Source organism: Anopheles ziemanni, chromosome 3 (genome assembly GCF_943734765.1).
Source record: "Anopheles ziemanni chromosome 3, idAnoZiCoDA_A2_x.2, whole genome shotgun sequence".
NCBI lineage: Eukaryota > Metazoa > Arthropoda > Insecta > Diptera > Culicidae > Anopheles > Anopheles ziemanni.
Genome location: NC_080706.1, coordinates 74,258,652 through 74,272,952, shown reverse-complemented (window position 1 = coordinate 74,272,952; position 14,301 = coordinate 74,258,652). Strand labels below are relative to the sequence as shown.

The window sequence follows — 14,301 nt, the reverse complement described above, 5'->3', positions numbered from 1 at the left end:
GTTTCCTTCCACTCGTGTTAATTACGCACCGGTCGAAATGAATTGGCTTCAAGCATAGCTAATTACACCAACTTGTCACCTTCACCGTTGAAGGTTGTCCTTGCAAAGCAAAATTTATAGTGTGAAGATAAAACATGATTGTGTACTTACTGTTAATTGTTTTACTTCTACCCAAAGATCGTTTTGTGATAAGTGATTTGGCAGAGGAATTTTGAACCTCGCATATGCAACGAATTGGAAAGCAAAGTTCGCAAATGAAAACGAAGGAAAATGAAACAAGAAAAGTGTAAGCATTACTTTTAGAAGAAGTGCATCGCCGTCGGTAGAGAATAATCGTCATTAGCGCAATTAGCAACAGATACACCAATTAGCGCGAAACGATAGCCCGGTGAAAATAAATCTTCCGCACGCTTCGCTCAACCCGAGATGTATCGCAAAAAGAAAAGCGTTTTGCCTCAAATTTCGTGTTAATCCGGATTAAAATAGTCTTAAGCGCCTGCGACCATCATCACCCTCCGCCTGTGTGTTGACATAATTGAGCCTTTGCTTTCAGGTTTATCTGCGCCTACAAATTACGGTTCCCAAACCGTCCCCGGGCCGCTTGAGGCGCTGTCTCCGTTGGGGTTTTGTTGACAAAATAAAAGTTAACCCAACATTCGCACAGCCACGGTCCGGTTCCATGCCCTCCGGGAAGATTTATTACCAGACACTTGTATTTTTTTTTTATGCCTGCAAATGATATCCAGTCCGCTTATCCACTCTTCTCGGGTGTACTTCTTCGGGCGAACATGACCTCTAGGCAACGCGCGAGCTACAGCGGCTCTCGTTTTGCGCTGCAGGTGAATGGCTCGGAAGGGCGAACTTATTGCCTAGCGTCATCCTCACCTCAGGATCGCTTTCATCTGCACTTGCATCACGCGGGAACCGGCAAATGCCTTTACGTTTTCCGTGCACCTGAAAACTCGACAAGCGACGATGAAAACCTGTTCGCCCGATAGAAGTCGGACATGGCACTAGCTGTCCCGACCAATTCGATGGCGATTTTCAATAAATTTTTCATTTGCCCAATAAACTGTTATCCTCGCCCTGGCGTTCCCCGCACGTGGACTGCGCGAATGTGTGCCGCTAAACTAAACTAAACGCTAAACGTGAGTGTCAGCACCGACTTTCCACCGGAATTGTAGGAAAATGAAGAAAAACAAAAAACTACAAGACAATATTTCGAAGCATAAAAACACAACCCTTTTGGGAAAGCCGCCGCAGCTAAAGCTTCCCTTGCGCTTCGAACGTGCAGAACGAAGCGGAATTAGACGAGACCCCGTTCCGAGTTACATCTCTGACATCGGCTCGACTGTTTGCGGCGCAGCACACAACACGACCAATGCCACTCTCATTAGTCAGCGTAATGAATTAATTAAAATGTAAAATGATATGTTTTTCCGATTCGCAGCAGCTCGCCCGATGATGGAGGGCCGTCCCTGAGGGTTAACGCATCGTGTACGCCGTTTTGCGGAGAGCATTCGAACCGCTTAGCGGCGCGATTACAAGTCAAATGAGCTAATAAATGGTACAGAAATCCATTTAGCAGGTTCTCTCCACCGTGAGGTCACGCTTTTGGCACGAATGTGCGCCAGGTTCTTGGTTTGGATTTGTGCGTTCACCTAAATGGACGTCGTAATTTTTAATCGATGTGAAATATACCTACATGGATTCGCAATGTGTTGAACTACCGAATAGTGTATTCCTCAGATCGAGTTTGCAGTGAATGATAATGATTGCAAATATTTCAAACACTCATAAACGACAGCTTCCCTTTAGTAACACCACCAAGAATTTGAATATAACATATAACTTTTATATTTTGTAAAGTGTTGGAAGAAACCAAATAGGACAATACATTAACAGCCTTCTAATCTAGGAATGATAAAAATGATAGAATTAGATAAAAAATGTAAGAAAAAAATATAAGGTGTTTGTTGCATAATATGTAGTTTTAAATATAGGAAACTCGAAAAAAGCGTTAAAAGAAAAACTAAAAATTTAAAGTGTTTGCAAAACATGATGATTTCTGTGTGTTTTTGACTTACCAGTAAATCATCATTTACACTTTTATTTAAAAAAAATCATTTTACTTCTTACAAATTTGCATTTCATTATACAATCTTTACTTTATTCTCTACGTAATTTTCTTTAGATTAGCTATCTATTATCTTTATTCTATAATCTTTTCTATATTCTATATTCTATTATCTTCATTCTCTATGTAATTTTCTTGAGATTAGCACAGTCATTGTATGATTTCCATAAAAATAATGTATTATGTACGGAGTGAGAAGGGACAATTTGCAACGTTTAAAAAATCTCGATCTTCGAACGAAAGTTCTCTCTTAGTAGAAAGTTTAGAAACGTAAACGTGCATTATTACTACAGCTAACTGAACACGTCACATCTGTAATTTAATCTAAAATACCTTTGTTGTTTGTCAGGATTGTTTCAATCTGTCGCATAAATATGACAAGCAGCATTGTAAGGAACGAATTTTCAGTTAGGTATATGTTTTCGCTAAAAGTATTAAACGAATTAAAACATTCACAATCGCTACGAGAGCAATCTTAGATGGCGTATGTTCGATACAGTTGTCCACATGTCCATTGTTTCGTTTGCGTAATTTGATTATTGATTGAATGGAGCGATCTCTTCAAGTTTCTTGGCGTGCGCCCTTGTGCAAGTGTTTGCCATCGGCAGCCGATCATCTCACTTTTGACCTCTTTCGAAGGGGTCCAACAGCATGGCACGTGGCAGCATCGCCACCCTACCTTCCTAACCTGTCAAGCTCGGAAAACGAGAGGACAAACCCTTGAACGGTTCCCGAACACTCCATTGTCACCAGACGGTGTTGATCCGCGCCGTAACAAACCACAAAACGTTGTGTTGTGCGCCAGGTCAAGTGAAGTTTGATCCACTTCTGGACCTAGTTCGATCACTATCGCAATTTGTTCGGCCCACCCTGCTACCCGGTGGAGTTGGCCACCCGGGCAACAGGGCGCCCTATGGGCCCGCGCATTCAGAGAGTGTATTCGGTAGCGCGAAGCTGCTCGATGTTCGAAACGATTGTGATGTGTATTCGATGAGTGCGGTCTCGTTATTCGTCATGGAACAATTTAGGACTCTACGTTTGGTGAACATTTCAATCACGGAGGTGAGTCACAGTAGACCTCTCCTATAGCTTATAGGCGGCTTTAATCGTCCAGTGTTCTTATAAAGCTTAGGTTACGGATACCTTGTAAGACGTAATCGCGCTCTTCCTTGTCGCAAATCATCAAGAAAACGATTCAAAATAAGAGAAATTAGAGAAACGAAGTAAGAAATCACCGGAAGTCAGGCCCTTCTCAAATCAAATTGATACCAAACTGCTTCTCCAACATGGACACTCGCCAGACAAAGGTAGAATATTTAAAGCCTTGCCTGGGATATCTCAACCCTATATCAACGTTTCGACCGATTTCTTCCTCCCAAAACGAGCGAATGGAAAACAGCCCCATTCCCAAGGCGGTGGATGGAAAATTCATGAGAGTACCATTTGTATTTGCTCGACTTTTCGTACACGACCCGCCGGTGGAAGAAGCGGACGGACTGTGTCTGTACTCGTACTCGTACAGACCTTTTCCCTGCGAGCCCGCACCGTGGGAAACGTTGATAAGCTGCTGGGACGGTCCTTTTAGTCCGGTCGGTCAGCCGTGTCGAAACTATGGCGAAAATCAATGGCTCAATCGATCAATCTTAATCCGGCACCGGCCGGGGGCCGAGGAAAGGCGCTCTGGGATTTGAGTAATTGAGTGGCCGATGCTGAAATGTGTGTCATGCGTTTGTGCACTTGTCTTTCGGTGCCGGTTACACGCCGGCTCAACCGTTCTTGTTTGCAGGCTTCAGTTTATCTTTGGAGACATGTTTGTTTTAAAGCATTGCTTGTTATGTCGTTGCATAAGGAATGTGTAGAACGTTTATGGTTGGAAAAATATATATTACTAGTTTAACGTCCAGGGAATGCTTGGAAAAGAAGAAAGAAGGGGTGGAGAAAAAAGTTGTGTTTTAACTCTTGAGAGTTATTTACGTTTATTCAAAAGTAAGGCTTTGACCCTAGCCGACAAAACTTTATTCAAAACACTTCTAGGAGCATCGGTCGAAAATCAGTTCTGGACATAACCTTTTATTTCATGATATTTTCTTGTTTTGATAGGTTTAACTGAATGATTAAAATCCATTTAAAATGATTGAAATTTCAGCGATTCTCCCGTATTAACCTTGCTGTATAACCTTTGATGAATATACTTTGACATTGAATTACAGCAGTGGCCAGCGATACATTCATGTGCTGATTGATGTTTATTTTTGTTAAAACAATGATCGAACAAATCTTCAATCAACGTTTGCAGAGCTTAAAGATAATATGAAGACATTTTCAGAAGCGACGGTTCAGTATTGATGGAGTTTTTAGTGTACACAAAACTACAACAATACAAAAAAAGTTAAACTGTATAATAGATTGGAACGTAGATACATAAAATTGCTGAAACTATTAAAAACAGCTACAGCTACTAGAATAATTGAGTTTTTGGAATGAATTTATAATATTTACTGATCATTCTATAGAAGCCTGGTTAATCCTGAAACGGTTGAGGTTAGTAATAAAATGTTGTTTCAAATGAGATTATAATTTTCGCTTACAGCTTACGAATCATAATTGATGGAATTAGTTCCCGTGCGACCTTATCGCCATACGGAACGTACCGTAGAACATGTATGTTATGCGTCTGTTTGCGGTCATTAGACGCCTAATGAAACGTCGAACGATTCCGATTGACCGGCAGCTCACATTTATTGCCTGCTCGATATAATTGGCTTGCGCGCCAATTCGCATTTGTTCGCGTCCGGTCCGGGGCGGGAAAAAGTGAACTCTCTCAACCGTGTTTTGAACCGCTTGGGCCGCAAATGGCAGTTATAATCCTTACTTTACGCGGCGCGCAATGCTCGACGGGCGCAACACCAATCCGCCATTTTGGCGGGGGCGATAATTCTTGCGTCGCGATGGTGTAAAGAACGTTTTAAACACGCCGGCACGAGTGTTGGCTGCGTTTTGGACTAATCTAAATCGCAATCGCATTGCTATCCGACGTTCTAATCGAGGACGTCGGTGTTTGGGGCGATGGCGGAGAGACTTGCGGCAATAAAATATCTCGCCGAAGTGCAAGGCTAATTTGCGCAAGGGAGGTTCAATTCTCGCCTCGAACCGCTTCAACAAAAACACGCGTGGATTCGCGACCGGACGAACAGAGAGAACGAGCACGGTTCGCCATAATTTGTCCATAAAATGCACATGTTAATGATGCATGCTTCTCACCGCCGCGTGATTGGCACGCTCCACGATTGGCGAACAGTGTCTAGATCGATAGAAGACTAACCCCAGTCAGTACACGGTAATCCTAAATCCCATCAATCGAACCCGTGGCGCTTGCGAGGCTCTGCCTCACACCTCGGTAAGTTCTGGACTGTAAGAGGCCCTCCCGGAGTGCGCGCACTGATCGGAAGATCGTTAACTTGGTTAATGTGCTGCAGCTCGTAAAACCGGAACGGAACTGAACTGATCACGATCGGTGCAAGTGAACCGGACCGGGACGGGATCGATCCAAGAAACACAGGCTCCGAGTGGAATTGGTTTGATGTGGACAGAGGGACGCGAACCGGGCTGTACTCTGACTGTTTACGACCGACAACCTTTGATACCGTGGTTCGTCCTTCCTAATAGATTATTATTCCTGATTCGATTAAAAGTTCTGCACGGCTCGTTCCCGGCGTCTATCGAGTTAGAATCTCAATAAAGCACGGCGGAGGCGTCAAGAATGGGATTATTTTATGTGTATTTATTACGATCGCAAATAACACTCACGGCAGCCGATAAATTAGTTCTCAGAGGGTGCCAATTAGACGATTATCTAGCGATAATAAAACAAGAAAGGAACTAAATCGTTGAACACACTTTATACTCAGTTGAGTATCCTTAGATGTATTACAAAAACGATAAGATATTTAAACAATAAAATGTAAGAGAAATAAGAACTCTATTCGACAACTGAAATAAATAAAATAAAAAATGGTGTGAGAAAAGCTACTACCACTAGAGTTCATGATGAACGCTTTTTTGCCATAATTTACTCAACACGTCGTTTCGGTTGATTCATTAGGCAGATGGATCCATAAAGATTACGGTTTCATCACGAAATTTTTTGAGGAAACCCACGAGGACGAACGTCTGTCGAATGTGTTTTTTTTATGTGACTTTATGTGTTCGCTGAATATAAATATTGGCTGAAATGTAATCGACCCCTCTCCCGTTTTCAGCATCAGCGTGCCATATCCTTTCCCTTTTTTATTTCGTGAATAGTAAATCTTGCAGGAGAGAGAAAGAAAAAGTGCAACTTTTTGCATACTATCTTCTCTTTTCGTTCGCCGTTCGCGATGCTCATCTTCCTGGTGCATTTTTGAGAGGCAATAATTTTCCCCGCTTCGGAATCTCTACCCTTCCCGCGGGGCCAACAATTTGCCGGGTTTTATTTTACGACCATAATGAAAACATTTAATTGCCACCACCATCACCTCCGCCATAGTTCCCGGCGCAAGGCCGCAGCTCTGACAGCGCTCTGGCGTGGCGTGTTGCGTTTGTCACGTTCACTTTTGCGTTCGCCCAATGAAATTATCCCGCGGGGACTTTGGAGGGAGACGAAAACAGCTGGTCAGCGGCAGCATATCTTGCCGCGGATCGAAGTGATAAAAAATCATGTCCAGGTGATTCCGTTTGGCAACGTATGCGTTGTTTATGCCACGCGGAGATGTACACGTTTGAGGCGGGGACATATTTCATCAAATCGTAGGGAAACGACTCACCTTGAAGCTCGTCGGAATCGGCAAAGGCAGCAACCAATCCCAAGGCTACCAGCGTTATGTTTCTCTAGCGTGACCTGAGCATAATGTGTACGTTGGCACGGTGGTAAGCCACCAGACGAACTTACGGTGGAGAAGTATCATAAATTAATTGCAAATAGAAAGGAAACGATCCCCCTTCTCGAGAGGTGACGTAGTATTGCGCCACGGTGGAGTAGTCCCATGGGTGGGCAAAACGGAGGTAAGTTGACACACCAAGAGCCCATCCGCTGTACACTAGGCACCGGAGAGTGGAACAGCAGACCGCGAGGTACTCGGACGCAAATAATGGTCGCCAGTATTTAACACCACCAGCTCGAAATGGTGAACTCCAAGAGCCAGACTATACACTGAGAAGGAAGGACCACCAAGGGAACGCAGGGTGTGAGGGCACTACAGAACTGTCTTTTAATTTGTCCATTTTCAAATGAACTCCTCTCACCGAGGGGCGCGCGGCAAAATTGGAAAGCCTTCGAAAGCGGGCCGAAGTCTAGATCTAGTTCAAATCCTACCACTGACGTGGCCTTGGCGCCGCAAGGGTGTCTTCGAGTTTGCACCTCTCCGACGCTGGTCCATCTTGTGCGGTACACGACGGTAGTGGATACCGCCGACTGCGCCTCTCACCACCATGGGAGACGTGCTATAGAGTGTCAACTGCTTCCAAAAGGCGAAAGGGGAACGTCTAGCGACTCAAAGGAGCGAGGGATAGAGAGTTCACCTGCGGACATGGTGTAAAACGGCCCGGGCAGTATACACACAGTTGCTATCCGTGACTCCCCGGGAGGTGACCAATAAAAAACATTATTCTATGTGAAGCACGGTCATAAATGTAATTTAAATTTTATTCACCTTTATTATTTCACCGTCGAACCTGGGTTCCGACTGTTGGGTTTACCGTTTCCTCGCCGGTCGGAGGGAGGACTTCCAGCGCTGCAGGTGTGTGGGTAGACATTCCGTGGCAAGGTTAGGATAGGCCTTGAGAAATTCACCCACTCTCGGGAGTTCGGGAGATAGGCTCCGAGATATGGTCACTCTAGCGTGAAGTTCCTCGTTCGAGTGAGGTCCGCAAACACTCGCGGCTCGTCAGTGCAGACCCTCGATCGGAGATCATCAGATTTGGACACACCGGGTGCGGGTGTGTAACAGGCCACCTCCTCCTCCGCTCGCCCGCCCCCGCGCAACAAACCGGCACGTCATTTGCCTGGCGAGCCCGGTAGTCCGCGATCACAATCGGATGCCGAGATTTAGGAGCGCATATATGCACATGCTCTCCACACACCACCCGCCTTGATGGTGCTGTTTTTTCCTCCCCTCTCCTGGTGGCGGTCCTCCATCGCCCAAGCTAACCACCGGGTTGCGCTAATAGCAATAAGAACGAATTGTTCGCCGCTGGCAGATTTCTGCCCCGAGATGACCAGAAGATATATGGAGCTTGTTAACAGTGGTTACCCGGTGCACTGTAATTAATTATCCGCCAAGTGTTGTTCTTGTAGCGCAGCCTCGTTACCCGGGGGGTCCTTCGGGTGGACCTTTTGCCCGGCTCTTACTCCATTTACGCTAAGCTTCCGCCAGCGTCGAGCCGTGGATTAGCACAGCGGGCCGCATTTTTCACTTTTATGGACCAATCATCGAGATTGTAGAAGAATTTGTTTTTTTGTCCCTTCCTCCATCGTACGTACCAGCCTCTCAGGACTCGGTTGGCAGGTTGTGCAAGGCATCCCGAGCGCTAGAAATATGATCTGGTGCTTCATTTTGCAGGTTCTCTGTGTCGTTCAGCAATGGGGCAACAATTTTGTTGAAGCAAAACCCAATTCAAACCAATTGTGGTTTATGTAAAATATTAACTTTAAAAAGGTTAGATTCAGTTTTGAAGGTTGTTCATCTTAACAAAGTGTTTCGATAAAGTATCTTTACAACACTTGGAACATACTTCGTTACACAACAGCGTGTTACTTGTCAAAATTTTGTAAAATTCAATTTTGAGTTTTATCTAACCATTGGAACCTATTATTGTACTATTCTGAAAGGAACTCCAAGGATTATCACTGTCAATACTTCCATTCTCCAATTTCAATCCGATATTTTTATTTACTCTTTCTATTGACGAACCGCTCTGGGCAAGATAAATCACACAAATGGCTGATGAAACTGTTTGTAACTGTGATCTAATAAGGAGGAAAATGTCATTTTTGGTCACATTTGTAAGGGGCACCAGATTTGCTTGCAGCTATCTTGGCCGCTCTTTACATCGATAAAACAACAATATTTTTCGAGTACGTAAAACTCACGTAACGTTTTGATAATTCTTAAAAAACACTCAGACTTTGCGAAAAATATCACTTCTGATGCTTGCTTATTTTTTTATATAGGGCCAACTATACGCCTACAGCATAAATGGCTAAAAATTTGAAAGCATTGTAGACTTTACCTTCCAAACATTATATTTTATTAGAATAAATCGATATTCACGCTATTAAAAAGGTAAAAATGCGATTTTATTTAAAATCATAGTGATAATGGATGTCCTTTCCATTAAGGTCAACATTACATGCATGGTTCAAATCCCCATCCCTTGTTCTTCTTTTTCTTCCACTTTCTCGAGCATTGGTTTAATTTTTGAAAATATATCAGTTTGATCTATTTAGTAGTCCATACTGTTCTCGATTTTCGTTTCCAAATACCGCATTAAACGTTCTAATTGTAACTCTACTTGAGTCGATCCCTACATAGTCGATTGTAGATCCAAAATAATATTTTCTTTACTGTATTATCTAATTATAAATTTAAAAGTAAATCATACGAAATTAAAAACCAAACAAGTTTCTTCTAATCAATCATGAAATTCTTGCTATTGTTATGATGTTTTGTTCCTTAAAGGACCTCCTAAATTGACAGCCCTTACTTGAAATAGTGAAATGCGAAAGGATTGCCAATTATGTAATGGTACAACAAAACGGTTGGCAAAGTAAATTAAACACAATTGTCGGTGGAGAAATAGAACCTGGCTCTTGACACCCATTAGGTCGTAAAAACCATGTTCATTAGCTACCTGAGCTGTCCATCAGACGTCGGAAAGCGTGCAAGTGTACACGAGCTTCCATCTGACGGCATCGTTCTTACCCGTCACTCTAGAACTCTTCAGAACGTTCACTTTCGGCTTCGCTGGCGCAACGGTAGCGCTAGTAAACACCGAATACCGGGCATTGTCGTGCATTCCTGACACCTTCGCCCTATCTCTCCCTGGAATGGTGTGATTTTCCAACGAGTGAAACAAAAACGAAACCCCCCAAAACGAGGTCACTAAGTTGCAGCATCCCGTGCCGCACGGAGCGAACAAATCAAACATTGTCTTCCCCCGGACGACCCCCGAAGGGTTGCATTACGATGCACCCGAAGTATGCGGCCACCCTTACACGAGTGTGCCACCCTGATGATGTGTTGAAAACTCGTCGAGAAAAGCGGGAGCTCCGGCGCGGAATCCTTTCGAATTCCCATCGACGACTGTTTCGTCAAACGCCGAGCACGCATCACGTGGCATGCGGACGAAGGGGGGGGGGGGGGGGGGGGGGAGACCCACCCACAAATCACCCCAGCAATGTTGGCGGGTCGTGGAACGTTCGTCACCCCGAGACGGGCCGCCCCGTAAGTCCTCGGGAAGGAGTATCAGTTTTCGCTTTTGATTTTCGCGTTTTGAAACCACCGAAGGTACGAGGAAAAAGGGTTCGGGCAAAGGTTCGGTTCAAAGAAAAGAAGGAAACATTTGTGTAAGTGTTCCCCTGTGTGTGTGTGTGTATGGGGTGGGGGCGAACGATGCAAAGGGAGGGGAAGGAGCAGCAGTGTTGCATTATTATGTTGGCGCGCTTGCTCGTGATCGCATTCAAATGCTGCCCCCGTTGCACCGTTTCGCTCGGGCCCTTCCTAATGTGCGCTCTCGATCTAAACTTTCCCATCGATCGGGGTTCGGAAGACTGTCTGACGTTTCGGTCGCAGGCCACCGGCAGGTTCTCGCCGTGTTTGCCGTGTGTCGTGAGCGCTGCATTACACACACCGTACATGACCTAAACGACGGTTTCCAACCATTAAAGCCCATGTCGTCCATGCGGCTTCCTCCGTGGTCGCGAGTTTCGCTTTTCCGATCTTTCGCGCCGAGCGATGGCCAAGCGGACAAGACAATGCCGGTCGAGTTCGAGATGGGAAAAATAGAGAAAAACAAAAAATATATAAACTTGGAGAAGTATTCAAAACCACCAACCCCGGGGGCTGGGAAAAGTGGGGGAAAATCGTCACTCGATGTTTGGTGGTGCCGAACATAGGATGGAACATTGTTTTTCTTCCGTGCCTGAGATCGTGCCTTGCTGGTCGAGTGAGTAATAGATGGTTTTCCTTCCTATGCACAAGTGTATATAATTGTAATACATAATTTTATAAGTTTTTATAAGTTGATTTTTATATCATACGACTTGCAAGGGAAGTAACAAAATAAATTATTTTTAGTACTGTAACAAAAAAATATTTAAATAAGTATTACATGCCAATTTTCTACTCTCAACCATTTTCCTTGGTTTTCTGAAAGCAAACCACATTAAAAAGGTGAATAAAACGAAACGACCCACGGCCGATGTCTTATCTTTTGGAATGTTTCCCTCACTGGAACACAGTAGGGAGGAATAAAAAGCAACCACACACAAGAATCACAAAACGGTAACAGAATGATTACTGCACTCCGGGCCGCGCCGACGTGAAAAACAAAGCCCAGAGCAAATCCCTCGGCAGCGTTACACGAAAAAGGGAAGGCAACATAACGAATTCGTGATTGAGTTATAAATGAAATTCAATCAAATCAAATCAATCAATTGCAAAACGGGGGCCTTTCGGTTCGTTCGGCAATCGCGAGGATTTGTTGTGTCGCCGATTGTGTCACCGGGTGAGAATGTGGCTAACCGGGCTTTTACACACCAGGTTCATGTTGTTTTTTTTCCCCCTTTGGGTGAGTGGGCGACCTCTCCAAAACTGCCGTGTGAACCAACACCCGCTACAGTAGGGTTCTCTCCGCTTTCGGTCCTGTGCACTGGTTGAAGGCAGGAGGTTTGTTTTTCTTCTTGCAACCAACTCCGAAAAGAAGCTCGAGCACTACATTGTTGCTAGGGGAGATCATTAGCGTCCTAGGATTAAGGAACATAGGAGTAGGATGGGGTGTTGTGTCGGGGAAAAGCTTAACCATTACGTTCGAGTTTATTTTATTTTTCCTTCAACAGTCGGTGGCTGGAATGGCTTCGTGATGGGTAATCCGTGGAGGTTGTTGGGAGAGCTAGCTAGTTGGGAGAGCTAGCTCTGTTGGTCATCAGACCAATCTACAACCCATACGACGCGTACCTTAATCGCCCATCGAAGTCAACTAAATTAGGCTGCACATGCGAGTATAGTAACGAAAAACTGGTGCACGACATTAAAGTTATTTTTATTGGCAATCACTCTTGACCGCCATTATGTCTTCGTAATTGCTCCGAGTGCTAATATTTGTGCAAAGATGGTGACAAAGAAATATTTAGAAGAAATTACTGGGAATACATAAGTTTCGACAAAACAGAAAGAGAAATATAAAACTGGAAAATAAATAATAAAGCAACAATATTCAAACAAAAAAAATAAGATCTTGCTAAAATTATCACGTAACTATGAAGCCGCCAGCTAGTTTGCGATCAGAAAGCGTTGAACAGTAAGCATTAAAAAGTTGCGATCGTATAACTGTTTTGGAGTTTTTCCTTCTGCACTCAATTTTAGGGAAACAAATAAAAATCAAGGACAAAATTTTGGGTTTGAAATTAAATTTCCTTGCTAAAAAGATACAATGCTATGATGGAATGTTCTAAGCCACGCATCTTATTAAAAAAGATTTATAAATTCGCCCCCGGGTGGGCTCGAACCACCAACCTTTCGGTTAACAGCCGAACGCGCTAACCATTGCGCCACGGAGGCTGTGCAATCTAAAATTTAAAAACATATTTGTTTTTCTATTGTTTATATATTGTTACGTTTGTAAACAATATTCCAAAATCAAATAATCATAGAGTAAGTTAGCTCGGTACAAGTTTGCCAAGGGGAGATTATAAGCGACGTAGTTCTAAGGAGCATAAGGGATTATTCACTTTATCATCAAAATATCATTTGCTCTAAATTATTACTTAATACCGAAAAACAGATATTTAAAAAAAAAATTAAAAATAGCGTTCATTTTATTTTCTCATTCTAAATGTCACTTGACAGTATCAAGAATGATGATTTGTATCAAATTTAAATCAAATCGACTCATGAAGTTTAGTAGTAGAAAACAATATTTTAATGCACTAGAAACCAATGTGGGTTTGTAAACGGTAAGCAAAGTAATCGTATAATAAGAAAAACGAAAATTATATTAAGCCCAAGTTTGACGAACGACGCAACGTTAAATAAAAAATGTCGTCTCATTTGATGTAATAAAGTATGTGACAGTTGGCAGTTAAGTGAAAGTTGCTATTATTTAAATCGACTTTTATTCCTTCTTCTCACAATTCCAGTGAAACGCTTCAAGAATCAAGGATGAAATTTCCAATTTGAAAATGTTATTCATACTATCTTTTAGATAAATGTATATAAACACATAATGTGTGCGATGTATAAGATTGCATATGTAGCTGCATCAAAAGCTAAAACAAACAAGCATTTTAAAATGTATTAAAATATATGTTTCTTCCGCCCCCGGGTGGGCTCGAACCACCAACCTTTCGGTTAACAGCCGAACGCGCTAACCATTGCGCCACGGAGGCTGTATGCACAATAGTAGACTATTTGAAAACAGCGGATTTATTTTATAAATATAGATTTTTCCAATTGCAAACAATATTCCAATACCATTGAATCCCGGGAAATTTCAGTTACAATATTTGCTATATGTGTTTTTTAAGCGTTTCTTGCTTTTGCTTTCAAAAATGTTTTCGCGAAAGCCCTAAGGCTGTGTTCGATGCGAAAATCTGATGCGGGTCATAGCAACTTAATTGTAATCGCGTTGTAAAATCGCTAATCGCGTTAACCGACTTTGATACGGCGTTCAGCAGATTAACAGCGGTTCTCTTCGCTCTTCCCGCTCCCATTCGTTTCCTTCCCCCGGCACAAATGAGTCAATTATACCGGCTGCCCCTTCCTCACCCCCAAAGGTGCACATTTATTTCCGGTTGCGGCAAGCGCAGCCCAAGTACGCAAAACATTCGAGCAATCTGTCAGGCCGATCAGTCAGCAGAGGCGCGTCGATGTCGTGACGCCGCGCTGCTGACGTTGCCCTGCAGCCTGCCG

At 43.4% G+C, this 14,301-nt stretch overlaps 1 protein-coding gene and 2 non-coding genes across 3 annotated transcripts in view; all 3 read right to left on the bottom strand.

The window, feature by feature from the left end:
• Positions 1-14,301, bottom strand: part of LOC131285458 (Krueppel-like factor luna) — a 102,530-nt gene that overhangs the window by 17,084 nt on the left and 71,145 nt on the right. The gene's annotated exons all lie outside the window — the stretch shown is intronic.
• On the bottom strand, positions 12,879-12,951 carry Trnan-guu (transfer RNA asparagine (anticodon GUU)). The gene has a single exon. It is a non-coding gene; the product is annotated as a tRNA-Asn (tRNA).
• Trnan-guu (transfer RNA asparagine (anticodon GUU)) lies at positions 13,706-13,778 on the bottom strand. The gene has a single exon. It is a non-coding gene; the product is annotated as a tRNA-Asn (tRNA).